Raw genomic sequence first — 19,223 nt, 5'->3', positions numbered from 1 at the left:
GACATTGCAAGTATTGTACATTAATTCAAGTATATTATGTTTACAGAAGAAGATTTGATTACAATGGCGGGCGAAGAGGAAAAATTATGCGAGCTTATACGCATACATCCACATTTATACGACAGTTCAGTCGCAATTACACTCCAATAAAATAGCGTTGGAAAATGCCTGGAGGGAGGTTGCAACCGCGATGGGAAAGACCGTAGAGAATGTGAAAACGGACTAGAAAAATCACCGTGAAAAGTTTACTAGGGCGCACAAAAAGTCAGTTGCCAGTCTTCAGTTGCCATTTTGGTCTGAATATGACGTGACCCGACTCTACTAATATCACCAGACTCTACTACCCCCTGTTGCGGGAGCGGTGTATTGCATTTCACGCATCGCCCGTGACACGTGTGTCTGCTTGCGGGCTATGAATGGGAGCACGTCGCTCGCGTCACTCGCGTTGCTTGCTCGCGTAGCTCACGTTGACTATGTAAGGGCCCTAAGGCTTGATTATAAAGCTACATTTTTGTGTGGTACAGATACACCGATCAGCCACAACAGTAAAACCACCTGCCTAATATTGTGTAGATCCCCCTCGTGCTGTGAAAACAGCACCAACCTGCATCTCAGAATAGCATTCTGAGATGATATTCTTCTCACCACAATTGTATGGAGCGGTTATCTGAGTTACTGTAGACTTTGTCTAGTAGACTTCATGCTGTACCACATGAAAAGCCATGTGGTACAGCATGAAGAACATGCATTAAGTAGTAAATAACAAAATATTAAAATAACAGAAGCCACACTGAAAAGCATCGACAAGGAGGGCTGGAGAGGGTGGTGACCCTTATTTGGATTATGTAAGAGGGATATAATTAAACACTGACATGAATCTGTGTCGAGACCAAAAAAAAGAACAGCAATAATAACACATGTGAACAAACAGCGGCAGAGAATACGAGGAAGTGTGATGTCATGCAAAGGGAAAAAAGATGTGGGGGAGGGGCATTCTGAGCTTAAACCCAACAGCCATCTGACGACCCACCCAGAGACCCTGCTTTAAAATGGGCTAGCGTATAATACCATTTGTTTTCTTTTTTAATATGGGCAATATGCATTTCATAACTCCCAGTGGTAACAATCAATATGCAAAAAAGTGACAAAAACTAATCCAGTGATTGAATACATAGATAGACCATCGTAAAAAAAATTGATGGTTAAAATGAGAAGCAGTTTTTTTGTGTAGGGAGGTTAAGAAAAAGTACCCAAAGTTGTGCTTTTTTGTTGAACATTTGAGCGCACACCTTTTTTTAATCTTTGCAGCTTTACATAATTAAAGCCAGAGATAAAATGAGGTATACCCACAATATACAACATCAAACAAAAAAAACAAAACAATCGAACAAAAGCACAGAGAAATCATGCAAAAAAAAGGGCTCAATTTGAAAAGTAGAGTCTCGCAGTGTGGTGGTTGATAAACAAGGTTAATCACTGCTTAATATGCACTCAATCTCCTCCAGTCTCTTCAAGGTGGCAGTTCTTTTCTATATCTTTAATCTCTTTTGTGGATTTGCTTTTAGTCTGCTTGTCAGACTGGCTTGCATCCAGCTTCTTTGATTGGCCATAGCCCTGAGTGCAGATGCTTTCTGCGTGGCAGGATTTCCTCAAATTCTTCTCTTTCCTGGCCCCCTCCCCTGCTCCCAAGGCAATTCCCTGCCCTTCCTCTTCCTCTTATTCCTCCTCCTCCTTTTTTTGTCCTGTTGTTGTTGTGGTTTCTCTGCCACACTGCCCCCTGTTGGTGTTATAAGCTGTCCTGCGGTGCTCATGGTGGACATTTTGTTGCATACAATGGTGAAGTGGCAGCGTATATACTCTTCGTGTGGAGCCATGGCTAACGTCTCCATTAGACAATGCTTGGCACGCTCCAGTTCCCATTCTTCGAAGTGCACAATGTAAAGGTTGTGCTAGGCTTGCACATTGCTGGGGTCCATATTTATAATGCATTTGAAACAGGCCTTAGCGCAGAGTGTATCTTTGCAATGATTCATAAGGATGTTGCCTTTGACATGCTCGAGGTGGTACTGTAGAAGTTCATCCAGCACTGGGAGAGCATCCAGTTCACGTTGTGACTAGGAATAGAGCAGCGCCAGGTTAAACAAAGCACTGCAGAAGCCGGTTTGCAGTTGAATGGCCTCCCGCATCCAGCGCTCACATTCATAGGTTGAAGTAGCCATTAGCATTGTTTGGCTCCTCTTTCACATAGGTGAGAAAGCGACAGTTGGCATCTGGACTAAATTTTGCCTCACCTAATAAAAAGCAATAAGAAAATTAAAGGATAGATCGAGGCTGATGCAAAAATATTGTTAAGTAATTTTATATATTATATTTTATATATTAAAATGTATATACAATTATAGGATTGAAATTAATTGGTGTTTATTTAAAAAAAAAAAAAAAATGTCTAGGTTACGGATGAACTCATCCCAAGCTCAGATGGGAGCAAGCAAGCGTGCTGGGGAGGTGGGTGGTTCGCGGGGATTTACCCGGCGAATGCAGCCCGTCATTATCCCCAAATCACCTCCATCGCCCACGGCGCCTGCCTCAATCCCGTAGGAAAGAGGCGAGGCACGGGGGGCGGCTGAAGTGGCTTTCTCTCATGACAAAAGAAAGCTACGACCGCAATGCTACCACAGCTATGTTTTCTCGTTGTGTCGGAGAAGCGACACTAGGGGTCTCTATTGAGCACCGAATATACCTCTGATCTATGAAAAAAGGCCAATGAGAAGTTGGCAGATAGTATTTGCATTCCCCGCCCCCCGGACATATGGGTGTAAAGGCGAGGAATTAGTATGAGCTCATTCAGGATTTCGGAAATGGTCCGGCCACTACAGCAGCTCAGCTCAGCGATGTGGCCGGGAGGACACAATGTCTCGTTCCCTCCATCAGGGAACAGAGGTTACATCCACAACCTAGACGTTCCCCGTCTGTCGCTCTCTTCGATGTTGTGTCGGAGAAGCGACACTAGGGGTCCAATTTAAATCACGCCATGCGCTGAACCGTGTACGTGTTCTGCTGACACAGTATCGGGCAGGTATTTTACATGCCAAGACGACCAGCTGTGTCAGACTGCACGTACCCTTCCCCAATGCCCCAAAAAATATGCAGGAACGCCAGCTGTGTATTTGCTCTTTTAGAAAATAACTCTTTTAACTGCGCTGTCGATGCGCCCAAGGGCAACTGCACTGCCGTGCAGAAAAGGAGAAAGCAGCTGTAATGCGCCGTAGAATTCAACAACATGCAGAGCGTCAGAGGAATACAGGAACAGGTGTGACTCATAACAAACAGCATGCACAACCATCGGCTCCGAAGAAAATTTCTGAATGAACTCATAGTATTTCCTCGCCTTTATACCCATATGTCCGGGGGCGGGGTATGCAAATACTATCTGTCAACTTCTCATTGGCCTTTTTTCATAGACCAGAGGTATATTTGGTGCTCGAGAGACTCCTAGTGTCACTTCTCCGACACAACGTCAAAGAGAGCGACAGACAGGGAATGTTATTTTTGGCTTTTTGTCACATTTTGTGTTTGTGAAATGTGACTGTGTAAAGTGTAGGAAAGTCAAGGCTTCCACATTGTTCAACTAATAAATTTCTATGACTTTTCCCAACTGATCATGATTACTGGAAAATGTACCAGATTAAATTTTCTTGAGACTGCTCTCACAAAGAGCAATTTCAAGCTAACAAAATATTTTACAGCTGAGCATAACTTGAAAATTGTATACTCACTAAAGAAATATCCCACTAGACCTTTTATGTGTAAGATCTTATTTTAAAGACTTGCAAATCACTAATTCAAAATTGCCTGATATTTTCATGTTCTCTTACGAGAGGTTCTCTCGTATTGCGTAAGCTAGCTTACGCTACGGGAAAGATTCATCTTTTCTGAGATATTGAAGCCAAAAAATTATCCTTAATTTTGTATCCATTGTCAACGCAGTGCAGCAGCTGCATACCTTGAGCGGGCTAGCTAGCTAGCGAGCTCATTGGTTGCTCTGCGGCAACTGCTGCAGCCTATAGACGAACTTGAGTGAACTCGCGTCCAATGAGAGGCACCCGCGCCGTCACTGTATCAAAGCCCGCCAGAATGGGCGTGGCTAGAGTGCATATAAGCGTAAGTTCGTAGGCTGGAACCCTGATTTTCATCTATTCAGCGAAGCTCTTCGCATCTCTGAACTGCAGAAGCCGCGTCACCGTTCGAGGGGCATCTAGCAAGCTTGGACAGCGCTCGAAGAAGCCGGCCGTCTTCGCCACATTCAGCCATCCCTGCGAGCTACGCCATCCGGCGACGTATCCTTTTAGAGCAAGCTAGTTCCTCAGCGAACTTCACAAAAAGAGCAACGAGCGTCTTTTACAGATGCCTCGCACCACCTGCGCCTCATGCCGCGCCCCTCTCAGCGCCGGACACCGCCACCTCATCTGCGCTCTCTGCCTGGGACTGGAACATGCAGAGCTCGCCCTCGCTGACGGCGGATGCGACCTCTGCGAGGAGCTTCCGATGTCGACCCTGCGGGCTCGACTCGAAGCACTCAAGACCGAAGCCGCCGCGCCGCTTTCGTTCGCCACGCAGAAAGAAGCGCCGCTCCCAAAGGCTGCCGGAACCGGTCTTAGAAGCGACTACCTCGCTGGAGCCTCTCCCTCGAGCCTCGCTTCACCCTCCCGCCCCCGGACGCCGCGAGTTGCCGCCGAGCGGCCGCGACTGCTGCCATCTCGGATGACGAGGCGGAGGATAAGGGCTGCTGTTCCATCATGGCTTCGGACAGCGAGGAGTGGTCAGGCTCCCAAGCCTCCTCCTCGGCCCAGGAATCCAGCAGGACCCGTGCCGGAGTCGAAGAAGAACTAACGCGCCTCCTCACACAGGCCGTCGACCGCCTCGGGCTCGAGTGGTCACCGCCCTCTGAGCAGGCTCCCAACAGACTCGACGGCTGCTTTCTTCCGAGCCATCGCCGCGCGGCGGCCGCGGCCCGGGCCACTCCCTTCCTGCCGGAACTCCACGCCGAGCTCTCTAAATCGTGGAACGCGCCTCTCTCGGCCAGCAACCGATCCCAATGTCTCCACCTCTCTCGCTTCGATGGACGGCGCCACCGAGAGGGGCTACTCTTCCATCCCCCCGGTCGAGGATTCGGTAGCAGCACACCTTTGCCTGCCCTCCGCGAGATGGCGGTCTAAGCCAGTGCTCCCGTCTAAGGCCTGCAGAACTACTTCCGCCTGTGTTGGCCGCGCCTATGCCGCCGCCGGCCAAGCCGCATCCGCTCTGCATTCCATGGCCGTCTTACAGATCGTCCAAGCGGACCTTCTTCGAGAGTGGGATGAGAAAGGCAGGCACCCAGAGGCTGTTTCAGATCTAAGGAGCGCGACGGATCTTGCCCTTCGCGCCACCAAAGCTGCAGCTCAAGCCCTAGGGAAGTGCATGGCCGCACTGACTGTGACCGAGAGACACCTATGGCTAACGCTAGCCGACATGGGAGAAGCTGAACGCTCCACGTTCCTCAACGCGCCGCTCTCTCCGTCCGGTCTCTTCGGTTCCGCGGTGAGTGGCATTGTTGACCGTTTCTCGGAAGTCCAGAAAGCCACCCAAGCCATGAATCTCTTCCTGCCTCGTCGCGCTAGCTCCTCTGCAGGCCGCCCACGTGACCAGCCTCCTGCACGAGCCTCTTCACAGCGCCCAGCTCAGCAAAGCCAGACTTCTCAGCGTCGACAGGGCGGCCGCCCTAGATCACGCTCAGACAGCCGCCGCAGACCGCCGCCCCGCGGGCCTCGGCCTAAGATTGCGCTGAAACCTGAGCAACCGAAGTCCTCCTAGCTTTGTTAAGGAAACGACGGCTCAGTCCCGCCGCGGCCGGACCACCGTCAAAGCTTCGCCCCCTGTCAGTCCCCTTCTCTCAGGCTACTGCAGTGGTGGATTCAGCAGCCAACAAGCCGGTGATACTGCCCGTTTGCCTGCACTCAAATGCCGTTTTCACGGCGACCCAAAGAAATCTTGTAAAAAGCAAACATGCCTTATGTGTTGAAAATGTGCCCACAATCCAGTGTTCACCCCTACACACAAGCATTACACTTCCCGTGTCCCTATCAGAGCCCACTCACATAAAGCGGGCACAGCCAGCTCGAGTGTTAGAGTCAATAAACGCGCCCACGAGTCCGTGCGCGCGCCCCTTCTCTGCCCGCTCTGTCGCACGGCCAGCAAACACCTCTCTGTATGTAAGTCCCATGCCCATGACTATGCTCGTGCATCACTTAACAGATGTGACTCTTTCCCCATTCACCTCAATCGGGAAGTCACTCACAGAACAGCCTGTCCCTGCTGTCTGCGAGCAGTCATGCATAAGCACAGTAAGCGCGCTCACACATTCTGTTCAGCTCGCTGTGTGCGGCAATCAGGGCCACTTGGCCATTCACCCTCTAGCGTTACGCTTCAAAGCGTGGAAAGCTATCCCAGGGATATCCAAATGGGTGTTAAGCACAATAAAACAGGGCTATTTGCTACAGTTCGATCGCCGCCCTCCCCGCTTCAGAGCTGGCTCGAAACTACTGTGAACACGGAAGCAGCCTGCATGCTTCGTTCAGAAATAGCAAACCTTCTGTGCAAAAGGGCCATAGAGAGAGTGCCACCTTCTCTGAGCGAGTCAGGGTTTTACAGCCGTTATTTTCTTGTCCCCAAGAAAGACGGCGGCCTCAGACCAATATTAGATCTCAGGGTTTTGAACAAGGTGCTCGCAAAAAGACCGTTCAAAATGCTTACAATCAGGAAACGCCTCGCGCATGTGTGCCAGGGGGACTGGTTTATTTCTCTCGATCTGAAAGATGCCTACTTTCAGATTCAGATAAATCCCCGTCACAGGCCATTCTTGAGATTCACCTTCGACGGCCAGGTTTATCAATACACCGTCGTTACGTTCGGCCTGTCTTTAGCACCCCGTACTTTCACGAAGTGCATGGATGCGGCGCTCGCACCCCTGCGGAGTCAGGGCTTGCGAATTCTGAACTATTTGGACGATTGGCTGATTTTGGCACAGTCACATACGGAGCTTCTGTCTCACAGGACAGTTCTCCTCAGTCATCTGAACAGTTTGGGTCTTGCAGTCAATTGGACCAAGAGCTCACTACAGCCCAGTCAGGCAATTTCCTTCCTTGGAATAGAACTAGACTCCATGGCGATGACGGCTCGCTTATCTACACAGCGCAGCGCCATGTTCAGCGACTAGCCGCGTCCTTTCAGATGAACAGCCTCACGCCTCTGAAAAAATTTCAGAGAATGCTAGGTTACATGGCCTCAGCCGCAGCAGTACTTCAGCTGGGTTTACTGTGCATGCGCCTGCTTCAGCATTGGCTAAACACCCGCGCGTCTCGCCGGGCTTGGGCCACGGGCCGCCAGCCGATCAGAGTGACTCAGACCTGTATCTCAGCTCTGCAGCCCTGGGCAGTGGCCGAATGGTATCAGCGGGGAGTGACGATGGGAGCTGTATCTCGCCAAAAAGTCATCTCGACAGACGCGTCCAACACGGGTTGGGGCGCGGTCTGCGAGGGCTCTCCGGTTTTTGGCCTATGGTCAGTTCAGGAAAAGCTCCTTCACATAAATTGTCTGGAAATGATAGCGGTCGAGTACGCGCTCGTGCGCTTCCTCCCGGTCATTCAGGGTCACCACGTCCTGGTCCGTTCGGACAACAGATCTGTGGTATCCTATCTAAACCGTCAGGGCGGTGTCAGATCCAGGAACCTCTTCCATCTGACAAAACCCATACTGAGTTGGTCCCAGTGCCACCTGCGCTCGCTGAGGGTGACGCACGTGCCAGGCCACCTGAACGACGGCCCAGACAGACTGTCCAGAGACAATATTTCCCCAGGGGAATGGTCCCTGCACGCTCAAACAGTCCAGAAGTTATGGAGCATATTCGGCAGAGCAGAGATAGACCTCTTTGCGTCAGAAGAGAACTCTCACTGCCCAGTATTTTTCTCGAAAAGCAAGGACGCGCTGGCCCAGGACTGGCCCAACTGCCCGCTTTACGCCGTCCCTCCCATCTCGCTATTGCCACAGGTAATGCAGAGGATCAGGGAAACGCGTCACTCGGTGCTCCTCATAGCCCCGTGCTGGGAGAATCAGACATGGTTCCCGGAGCTTACGCAGCTGTCACTGGCAGCCCCGTGGCCCATTCCAGTGAGAGCAGATCTCCTCTCTCAAGCTCGCGGCACGATGTGGCATCCCCACCCAGAGCGCTGGGCGCTGCACGCGTGGGTGATCAACGACTACCCGTCGCTTTGCCAGAAGGAGTAATAAACACTATCATACACGCTATAGCCCCTTCCACGAGAAGACTCTATGCGTCCAAATGGTCTGTGTTTTCAAAATGGTGCACCGACAGAGACCTGGACCCACGGACATGTGGGGTGTCGTCGCTGCTCGTGCTTTTACAAGAGCTGCTGGATAAGGGCAGATCCCCATCCACGCTCAAAGTGTACGTGGCGGCCGTCGCGGCGTTCGCTGAACCCCTGCACGGCCAGTCACTGGGAAAAAACGAGCTGGTCATCCGCTTCCTCAGGGGAGCTAGAAGGATGAACCCCCCGCGCCCCCCATCGGTTCCTATCTGGGATCTTTCTGTAGTTCTCGAAGCTATGAAAGCCCCACCTTTCGAACCGCTTCAATCCGTGGATTTGAAATACCTTTCACTCAAAACCGTTTTTCTAACTGCCCTGTCATCAGTTAAACGTGTGGGAGACCGTCACGCGCTGTCTGTCAGTGCTGCGTGTCTTGAGTTTGGACCAAGTGACTCCAAGGTCATTTTAAAACCTAGACACGGCTATGTCCCCAAGGTGATTGGTACTCCTTTCAAAGCACAAATCATTTCCCTATCGGCGCCCAGTCAGAGCACTGAGATTGTATACTGCGCGCTCCGCCTCTTTCAGACGCTCTGAGCAGCTTTTCGTTTCGTTCGGAGGGTGCACCAAAGGTTTCGCCGCCTCGAAACAGACACTGTCTAGATGGATAGTGGACGCTATTGCTGCCGCGTACGCGTCAAAAGACCTACCATGCCCGTTAGGCATTAGAGCTCACTCCACTAGAGGCATGGCCTCCTCGTGGGCATGGTCCAGCGGGATTTCCATTCACGACATATGTGTGGCAGCGGGCTGGGCTTCCCCCTCCACCTTTGTCAGATTTTACAATCTGGAAGTGCCCGCCCTGCAGGCAAAACTACTAGCGGTTTAATACGCTACAGCTCCCCTGGTGAGCTGCACTGACGGGACACATTCCACACAGACCGGCACCGCCGCTCTGTCTTTCCCTTCCCACTATGTGCTTATGTATTACACACACACTGGCCCGCACTCTTGCCATCCAAATATTATTCCCCCACTCACAAGGGCTCCTCCGGGTAACCGATTCGTTTTCTATGACTGTGGAAACTGTATTAGAGCCAAGCACTGCCCTGCAAAACAAAATGCAGCAACTACACATTTGCTCAATATTAAGTTGACTTGAAACGGTTCTCTTTGATTATTTTGATTTGATTTGTCCTTTGACAGATTTGGTTCACCTGTGCCCAAATTCAGAGAAAATAAATTGAGACCATTTAATTACCTCCATGGACCCTTATGAAATGTTTGTCCTAATTTAGCAATGTAAATGTAGCAAACTTTTTTATATTTCCAATCTTTTAAATACTTGGAGTAAATTCATAACACTGAACTTTGTATTACCCTGGAGTAAGTTTTAAAAATCATGTTCCCACGGCTGCTATGAGGCTTCTAAAAGCTGCTGAGGAAATGACAGAAAATGTAACCTTTATCTCTCTTTTTATTGCTGTTAGCCAGAGCTCTATATTTTTATCTATCTTTGAAAAGCTGTGAAAGCACAATCATTGATATTTTCTTTTGCTGTTCGAGCAAACGGGTGAGCAAAAATTTTATTTGTTGTGGTCTCCTATTCACCTTCATTCAAGTTTACCCAACTATCCTACTTCTTGTCTGCAAACCTGGGTATGTGAAAAGGGTTCATTGGGTGGACAAACAAAAGTGTAACTTCCAAAACTTTCCCCACAACTTTCTTTTATGATTTTAGTATTCTCCATGATGTTTTCAGAGATGGAAAGCACAATTAAAAAATTGCCTTATATTTCCAGGACTCCAATGATAGTGGAAACCCTGGAGAGTGTACTCCGTGATAGATCGCTCATCGCCCACAATATGATGCGCTTATTGCTAGACCATGTCAGTTTTCATGGGGTGATGGAGTTCCATCCATCCATCCATCCATCGTCAACCGCTTATCCTGTGTACAGGGTCGCGGGGGGCTGGAGCCTATCCCAGCTAACATTGGGCAAAAGGCAGGGGACACCCTGGACAGGTCGCCAGTCCATCGCAGGGCCACACATAGACAGACATACACTCACACTCACCTCCACATCTAGGGCAATTTTTTTGGAGACACCAATTAACCTAGCCTGCATGTCTTTTGGATGGTGGGAGGAAGCCGGAGTACCCGGAGAGAACCCACGCAGACACGGGGAGAACATGCAAACTCCACACAGAAAGGCCGGGGCAACCAGGGTTTGAACCCACGACCTTCTTGCTGTGAGGCACCACCACCACCGTGCCGCCCTGGGTGATGGAGTAGAGATATTTTGGTTTGTTAAACCACATTAACTGGTTTTATATGTTTAAGTGGTTCCATTGAAACGGTGCCTTTTCCAAATGATTAAGCTTTCTTCTTTCTTTTTTAGGATAAATGTGCCAGAATGCCTTGCGTTGTTATCTCTAGTGTTTTGGCTCTGTTATTTGGCTTTGAAACAAGATCTACGATGTTTACCATCCTATGTTACAATGATAAGTTTAGAATGAGAGTAAGGTGTATCAGTCAGCTTTCCATCACCCCATGAAAACTGTTCAGTAAAACTACTTTAGGCCAAAAGTGGGGAAACCGCAGAAAGCATTTACACTCGCAAACTTGCTTTCATGTGAAAATGAATATGGATGGGCACAACTACAAAAACAAATGAAAGAATAACAGTGTCAAGCAGGCCTATGAATTGATCATTGCATGCTTCCGCAGTCACATGATTAAACAGTCTGAACAACGGTCCTAAAACCAAGTGCAAATAAAGCTGTTGTGTTCATGTTATTTACACTGCAGCTGCAGTGTAGGTGTGTTAATCTCCGGCAAATGACAAACAGACTTTAGCTAAATCCTTGCTCGAACTTCGCGAATCCTTCTATTCCTGCTATTCAAAGTTAGAGGTAAAAAATTACATAAAATTCAGAGTTAGGGTCAATGAGTCACCTTCAATTTAAAGTTATTGCTTTTGGATGAAACGCTAACATTCCCAGGCATGAGAACATTGCTGAATTAGGTGAGAGCTTGCTGCCTTACCTTGAGGTGGCGCGCAAAGAATCTATAGGTTTACAACTTGGCTTAAGCCCCTGACGTCTATGTGTCTGACCTTATCTGAATCAATTATTAACTTTCCTGGAGTACATTGACCACTTTAAAGGGTTAGTTCACCCTCTAAAATTCCGTCAATATTTACTCTACCGCTAGTAGTTTCAAACCTGTAAGACTTTCTATTTCCATGGAACACAAAAGGAGATATTGCATTTTATCTTTCAATAAAAGTGAATGGTGACTGAGGCTAAAATTCTGCCTAATATCTCCTATTGTGCTCCACAAAATATTCATTTTGGGCGAGGAGCCAACATTTTTTAAGCTGAGATTTGATAAATCAAGAATAAGGGAATACAAAATTGTGCAACAATATTTGATTGCTTAGTTCTAGGGCAATTATTTAATCAATAAATTACATGATATGCTGATTAACAAATAAAATAAAAAATAGCTCACAAAAGAAGATATTTCAAAGATGTTGCATTATTGTGCCAACACAAGTAAAGCATTCAATAGAGTGGAAATAGTGGCTTGATAAAACAGATAGAGATGGTAGGCAGAATGTTAACTTCATTCCCCATTGACTTTCATTGCATCTTTTTTTTCCATACAATGAAAGTAAATGGTGACTGAGGCTCTCAGTCCCTAACATTCTGCTTAACATCTCCTTTTGTGTTGCATATGATCATATGGTTTATAACAACATGAGGGAAGAGAAAATGATTACACAATGGATGAAGTTTGGATGCACTGTTCCTTTAATGGGTTAAATCTTTTTCTAAACAGTATCAAAATATCTTCAGTTACCAAGGAGCCAAGTTTGTGGTGTGGATTTAGGGCCAGTTGAAGTTTCTCAGAGCTTCCGAGGTGTCCTTCATCTCAATATTGACTATAGCCAGATTGTACTAGAGGTCTGCATTGGTATGGTCCAGCTCCAAAGCTCGTAGGTAGGCGTCCTTCGCCTCACTAGTCTTGTTCATTTTCAACGGAAGCTCCCCTCTGTGTTTTGAGAGAAACAGAAGACATTTTTTGAATACCTCTACCAGGACAGCTTGAAAATACAATACACATGTACAACAAGAAAGATCGGTTTCTTTAAGCAATATTTTCTTGGCAAATAGTTTGAGTAAATCAAATGAATGGTTTTGGTTTAGATTTTTTTTGGTCTGCTTTGTTTGCTCTCTCTTCATAGATTTAGAGAGAATCCTGATGTTCATGAGAACCACGACATTCCAGTAAATCAACTGTCAATAGCTTATCTGATCAACATTTAATTAACAGGATAAGACATGTTAAGAGAAATCACAAAAGGAGAAGAATGTAAATTTTCACGATGCAAATTTTAACAAAAACAGCAAACATCTGATAGTCATAATAGTATATCTGAAAGGCCAAATGCCTTTGGATTTCAGTTTATATTTATTCTAAATATTTTCTGACGGAGAGTTAAAAAATGTTCAGGAAGGGTGTACAAATTTAAGATACGGGTGCTAGATTTTTTTTTTTTATTAGAAAAGAGGTATTCTCTTGGATATTCTCCAGTGTCAAACATACATTTCTTTCAGTGCAATAGTTTGGTCTATGTGATACATGACTCTCAATAACCTCTGCAAAGCCAAAATACTATCTGTCATACAACTGAGATATTGAAGCCAAAAAATTATCCTTAATTTTGTATCCATTGTCAACGCAGTGCAGCAGCTGCATACCTTGAGCGGGCTAGCTAGCGAGCTCATTGGTTGCTCTGCGGCAACTGCTGCAGCCTATAGACGAACTTGAGTGAACTCGCGTCCAATGAGAGGCGCCCGTGCTGTATCAAAGCCCGCCAGAATGGGCGTGGCTAGAGTGCATATAAGCGTAAGTTCGTAGGCTGGAACCCTGATTTTCATCTATTCAGCGAAGCTCTTCGCATCTCTGAACTGCAGAAGCCGCGTCACCGTTCGAGGGGCATCTAGCAAGCTTGGACAGCGCTCGAAGAAGCCGGCCGTCTTCGCCACCTTCAGCCATCCTGCGAGCTTTTTAGAGCAAGCTAGTTCCTCAGCGAACTTCACAAAAAGAGCAACGAGCGTCTTTTTAAAGATGCCTCGCACCACCTGCGCCTCATGCCGCGCCCCTCTCAGCGCCAGAGACCGCCACCTCATCTGCGCTCTCTGCCTGGGACTGGAACATGCAGAGCTCGCCCTCGCTGACGGCGGATGCGACCTCTGCGAGGAGCTTCCGATGTCGACCCTGCGGGCTCGACTCGAAGCACTCAAGACCGAAGCCGCCGCGCCGCCTTTCGTTTCGCCGCGCAGAAAGAAGCGCCGCTCCCAAAGGCTGCCGGAACCGGTGTTAGAAGCGACTACCTCGCCGGAGCCTCTCCCTCGAGCCTCGCTTTCACCCTCCCCGCCCCCCCGGGATGCGCAGTTGCCGGCGAGCGGCCGCACTGCTGCCATCTCGGTTGACGAGGCGGAGAATAAGGGCTGCTGTTCCATCATGGCTTCGGACAGCGAGGAGTGGTCAGGCTCCCAAGCCTCCTCCTCGGCCCAGGAATCCAGCAGGACCCGCGCCGGAGTCGAAGAAGAACTAACGCGCCTCCTCACACAGGCCGTCGACCGCCTCGGGCTTGAGTGGTCACCACCCTCTGAGCAGGCTCCCAACAGACTCGATGGCTGCTTTCTTCAGAGCCGTCGCCGCGCGGCGCCCGCGGCCCGGGGGTCGCTCCCTTCCTGCCAGAACTCCACGCCGAGCTCTCTAAATCGTGGAACGCGCCTCTCTCGGCCAGGAACCGATCCCATGTCTCCACCTCTCTCGCTTCGGTGGACGGCGCCACCGAGAGGGGCTACTCTTCCATCCCCCGGTCGAGGATTCGGTAGCAGCACACCTTTGCCTGCCCTCCGCGAGATGGCGGTCTAAGCCAGTGCTCCCGTCTAAGGCCTGCAGAACTACTTCCGCCTGTGTTGGCTGCGCCTATGCCGCCGCCGGCCAAGCCGCATCCGCTCTGCATTCCATGGCCGTCTTACAGATCCTCCAAGCAGACCTTCTTCGAGAGTGGGATGAGAAAGGCAGGCACCCAGAGGCTGTTTCAGATCTAAGGAGCGCGACGGATCTTGCCCTTCGCGCCACCAAAGCTGCAGCTCAAGCCCTAGGGAAGTGCATGGCCACGCTGACTGTGACCGAGAGACACCTATGGCTAACGCTAGCCGACATGGGAGAAGCTGAACGCTTCACGTTCCTCAACGCGCCGCTCTCTCCGTCCGGTCTCTTCGGTTCCGCGGTGAGTGGCATTGTTGACCGTTTCTCGGAAGTCCAGAAGCCTGCACGAGCCTCTTCACAGCGCCCAGCTCAGCAAAGCCAGACTTCTCAGCGTCGACAGCGCGGCCGCCCTAGATCGCGCTCAGACAGCCGCCGCAGACCGCCGCCCCCCGCGGGCCTCGGCCTAAGATTGCACTGAAACCTGAGCAACCGAAGTCCTCCTAGCTTTGTTGAGGAAACGACGGCTCAGTCCCGCCGCGGCCGGACCACCGTCAAAGCTTCGCCCCCTGTCAGTCCCCTTCTCTCAGGCTACTGCAGTGGTGGATTCAGCAGCCAACAAGCCGGTGATACTGCCCGCTTGCCTGCACTCAAATGCCGTTTTCACGGCGACCCAAAGAAATCTTGTAAAAAGCAAACATGCCTTATGTGTAGAAAATGTGCCCACAATCCAGTGTTCACCCCTACACACAAGCATTACACTTCCCGTGTCCCTATCAGAGCCCACTCACATAAAGCGGGCATAGCCAGTTCGAGTGTTAGAGTCAATAAACGCGCCCACGAGTCCATGCGCGTGCCCCTTCTCTGCCCGCTCTGTCACACGGCCAGCAAACTCCTCTCTGTATGTAAGTCCCATGCCCGTGACTATGCTCGCGCATCACTTAACAGATGTGACTCTTTCCCCATTCACCTCAATCGGGAAGTCACTCACAGAACAGCCTGTCCCTGCTGTCTGCGAGCAGTCATGCATAAGCACAGTAAGCGCGCTCACACATTCTGTTCAGCTCGCTGTGTGCGGCAATCAGGGCCACTTGGCCATTCACCCTCTAGCGTTACGCTTCAAAGAGTGGAAAGCTATCCCAGGGATATCCAAATGGGTGTTAAGCACAATAAAACAGGGCTATTTGCTACAGTTCGATCGCCGCCCTCCCCGCTTCAGAGCGCGGCTCGAAACTACTGTGAACACGGAAGCAGCCTGAATGCTTCGTTCAGAAATAGCAAACCTTCTGTGCAAAAGGGCCATAGAGAGAGTGCCACCTTCTCTGAGCGAGTCGGGGTTTTACAGCCGTTATTTTCTTGTCCCCAAGAAAGACGGCGGCCTCAGACCAATATTAGATCTCAGGGTTTTGAACAAGGTGCTCGCAAAAAGACCGTTCAAAATGCTTACAATCAGGAAACTCCTCGCGCATGTGCGCCAGGGGGACTGGTTTATTTCTCTCGATCTGAAAGATTCCTGTCTATCAGATTCAGATAAATCCCCGTCACAGGCCATTCTTGAGATTCACCTTCGACGGCCAGGTTTATCAATACACCGTCCTTACGTTCGGCCTGTCTTTAGCACCCCGTACTTTCACGACGTGCATGGATGCGGCGCTCGCACCCCTGCGGAGTCAGGGCTTGCGAATTCTGAACTATTTGGACGATTGGCTGATTTTGGCACAGTCACATACGGAGCTTCTGTCTCACAGGACAGTTCTCCTCAGTCATCTGAGCAGTTTGGGTCTTGCAGTCAATTGGACCAAGAGCTCACTACAGCCCAGTCAGGCAATTTCCTTCCTTGGAATAGAACTAGACTCCATGGCGATGACGGCTCGCTTATCTATACAGCGCGCGCACCGTGTTCAGCGACTAGCCGCGTCCTTTCAGATGAACAGCCTCACGCCTCTGAAAAAATTTCAGAGAATGCTAGGTTACATGGCCTCAGCCGCAGCAGTACTTCAGCTGGGTTTACTGTGCATGCGCCCGCTTCAGCATTGGCTAAACACCCGCGCGTCTCGCCGGGCTTGGGCCATGGGCCGCCAGCCGATCAGAGTGACTCAGACCTGTATCTCAGCTCTGCAGCCCTGGGCAGTGGCCGAATGGTATCAGACGATGGGAGCTGTATCTTGCCGAAAAGTCATCTCGACAGACGCGTCCAACACGGGTTGGGGCGCGGTCTGCGAGGGCTCTCCGGTTTTTGGCCTATGGTCAGTTCAGGAAAAGCTCCTTCACATAAATTGTCTGGAAATGATAGCGGTAAAGTACGCGCTCGTGCGCTTCCTCCCGGTCATTCAGGGTCACCACGTCCTAGTCCGTTCGGACAACAGATCTGTGGTATCCTATCTAAACCGTCAGGGCGGTGTCAGATCCAGGAACCTCTTCCATCTGACAAAACGCATACTGAGTTGGTCCCAGTGCCACCTGTGCTCGCTGAGGGCTACGCACGTGCCAGGCCACCTGAACGACAGCCCAGACAGACTGTCCAGAGACAATATTTCCCCAGGGGAATGGTCCCTGCACGCTCAAACAGTCCAGAAGTTATGGAGCATATTCGGCAGAGCAGAGATACACGTCTTTGCGTCAGAAGAGAACTCTCACTGCAAGCGAGGACGCGCTGGCCCAGGACTGGCCCAACCGCCCGCTTTACGCCTTCCCTCCCGTCTCGCTATTGCCACAGGTAATCAGAGGATCAGGGAAACGCGTCACTCTGTGCTCCTCATAGCCCAGCGCTGGGAGAATCAGACATGGTTCCCGGAGCTTACGCAGCTGTCACTGGCAGCCCCGTGGCCCATTCCAGTGAGAGCAGATCTCCTCTCTCAAGCTCGCGGCACGATCTGGCATCCCCACCCAGAGCGCTGGGCACTGCACGCGTGGGTGATCAACGACTACCCGTCGCTTTGCCAGAAGGAGTAATAAACACTATCATACACGCTAGAGCCCCTTCCACGAGAAGACTCTATGCGTCCAAATGGTCTGTGTTTTCAAAATGGTGCACCAACAGAGACCTGGACCCACGGACATGTGGGGTGTCGTCGCTGCTCGTGTTTTTACAAGAGCTGCTGGATAAGGGCAGATCCCCATCCACGCTCAAAGTGTACGTGGCGGCCGTCGCGGCGTTCGCTGAACCCCTGCACGGCCAGTCACTGGGAAAAACGAGCTGGTCATCCGCTTCCTCAGGGGAGCTAGAAGGATGAACCCCCGCGCCCCCATCGGTTCCTATCTGGGATCTTTCTGTAGTTCTCGAAGCTATGAAAGCCCCCTTTCGAACCGCTTCAATCCGTAGATTTGAAATACCTTTCACTCAAAACCGTTTTCTAACTGCCCTGTCATCAGTTAAACGTGTGGGAGACCTTCACGCGCTGTCTGTCAGCGCTGCGTGTCTTGAGTTTGGACCAAGTGACTCCAAGGTCATTTTAAAGCCTAGACACGGCTATGTCCCCAAGGTGATCGGTACTCCTTTCAGAGCACAAATCATTTCCCTATCGGCGCTGCCAGCATCCGATAGCGAACGCGATGCCAATCTCCTTTGCCCAGTCAGAGCACTGAGATTGTATACTGCGCGCTCCACCTCTTTCAGACGCTCTGAGCAGCTTTTCGTTTCGTTCGGAGGGCGCACCAAAGGTTTCGCCGCCTCGAAACAGACACTGTCTAGATGGATAGTGGACGCTATTGCTGCCGCGTACGGCGTCAAAAGACCTACCATGCCCGTTAGGCATTAGGGCTCACTCCACTAGAGGCATGGCCTCCTCGTGGGCATGGTCCAGCGGGATTTCCATTCATGACATATGTGTGGCAGCGGGCTGGGCTTCCCCCTCCACCTTTGTCAGATTTTACAATCTGGAAGTGCCCGCCCTGCAGGCAAAACTACTAGCGGTTTAATACGCTACAGCTCCCCTGGTGAGCTGCACTGACGGGACACATTCCACACAGACCGGCACCGCCGCTCTGTCTTTCCCTTCCCACTATGTGCTTATGTATTACACACACACACTGGCCCGCACTCTTGCCGGCCAAATATTATTCCCCCACTCACAAGGGCTCCCCCGGGTCCCCGGGTCCCTTTTATCTATCTTTGAAAAGCTGTGAAAGCACAATCATTGATATTTTCTTTTGCTGTTCGAGCAAACGGGTGAGCAAAAATTTTATTTGTTGTGGTCTCCTATTCACCTTCATTCAAGTTTACCCAACTATGATTCTACTTCTTGTCTGCAAACCTGGGTATGTGAAAAGGGTTCATTGGGTGGACAAACAAAAGTGTAACTTCCAAAACTTTCCCCACAACTTTCTTTTATGATTTTAGTATTCTCCATGATGTTTTCAGAGATGGAAAGCACAATTAAATTCCCTTATATTTCCAGGACTCCAATGATAGTGGAAACCCTGGAGAGTGTACTCCGTGATAGATCGCTCATCGCCCACAATATGATGCGCTTATTACTATTGATTATTGATTAAGCTTTCTTCTTTCTTTTTTAGGATAAATGTGCCAGAATGCCTTGCGTTGTTATCTCTAGTGTTTTGGCTCTGTTATTTGGCTTTGAAACAAGATCTACGATGTTTACCATCCTATGTTACAATGATAAGTTTAGAATGAGAGTAAGGTGTATCAGTCAGCTTTCCATCACCCCATGAAAACTGTTCAGTAAAACTACTTTAGGCCAAAAGTGGGGAAACCGCAGAAAGCATTTACACTCGCAAACTTGCTTTCATGTGAAAATGAATATGGATGGGCACAACTACAAAAACAAATGAAAGAATAACAGTGTCAAGCAGGCCTGTGAATTGATCATCGCATGTTTCCGCAGTCACAT

At 49.7% G+C, this 19,223-nt stretch overlaps 1 pseudogene; it reads right to left on the bottom strand.

Moving 5' to 3' along the window:
* Positions 1-1,469: 1,469 nt before the first annotated feature.
* Positions 1,470-19,223, bottom strand: part of LOC127640267 (protein O-mannosyl-transferase TMTC3-like) — a 95,535-nt pseudogene continuing 77,781 nt past the window's right edge.

This window comes from Xyrauchen texanus, chromosome 49 (assembly GCF_025860055.1).
Source record: "Xyrauchen texanus isolate HMW12.3.18 chromosome 49, RBS_HiC_50CHRs, whole genome shotgun sequence".
NCBI classification, from domain to species: Eukaryota; Metazoa; Chordata; class Actinopteri; order Cypriniformes; family Catostomidae; genus Xyrauchen; species Xyrauchen texanus.
Note: the sequence above shows the minus strand (reverse complement) of the source record. Positions and strands in the feature narration are given on the sequence as shown.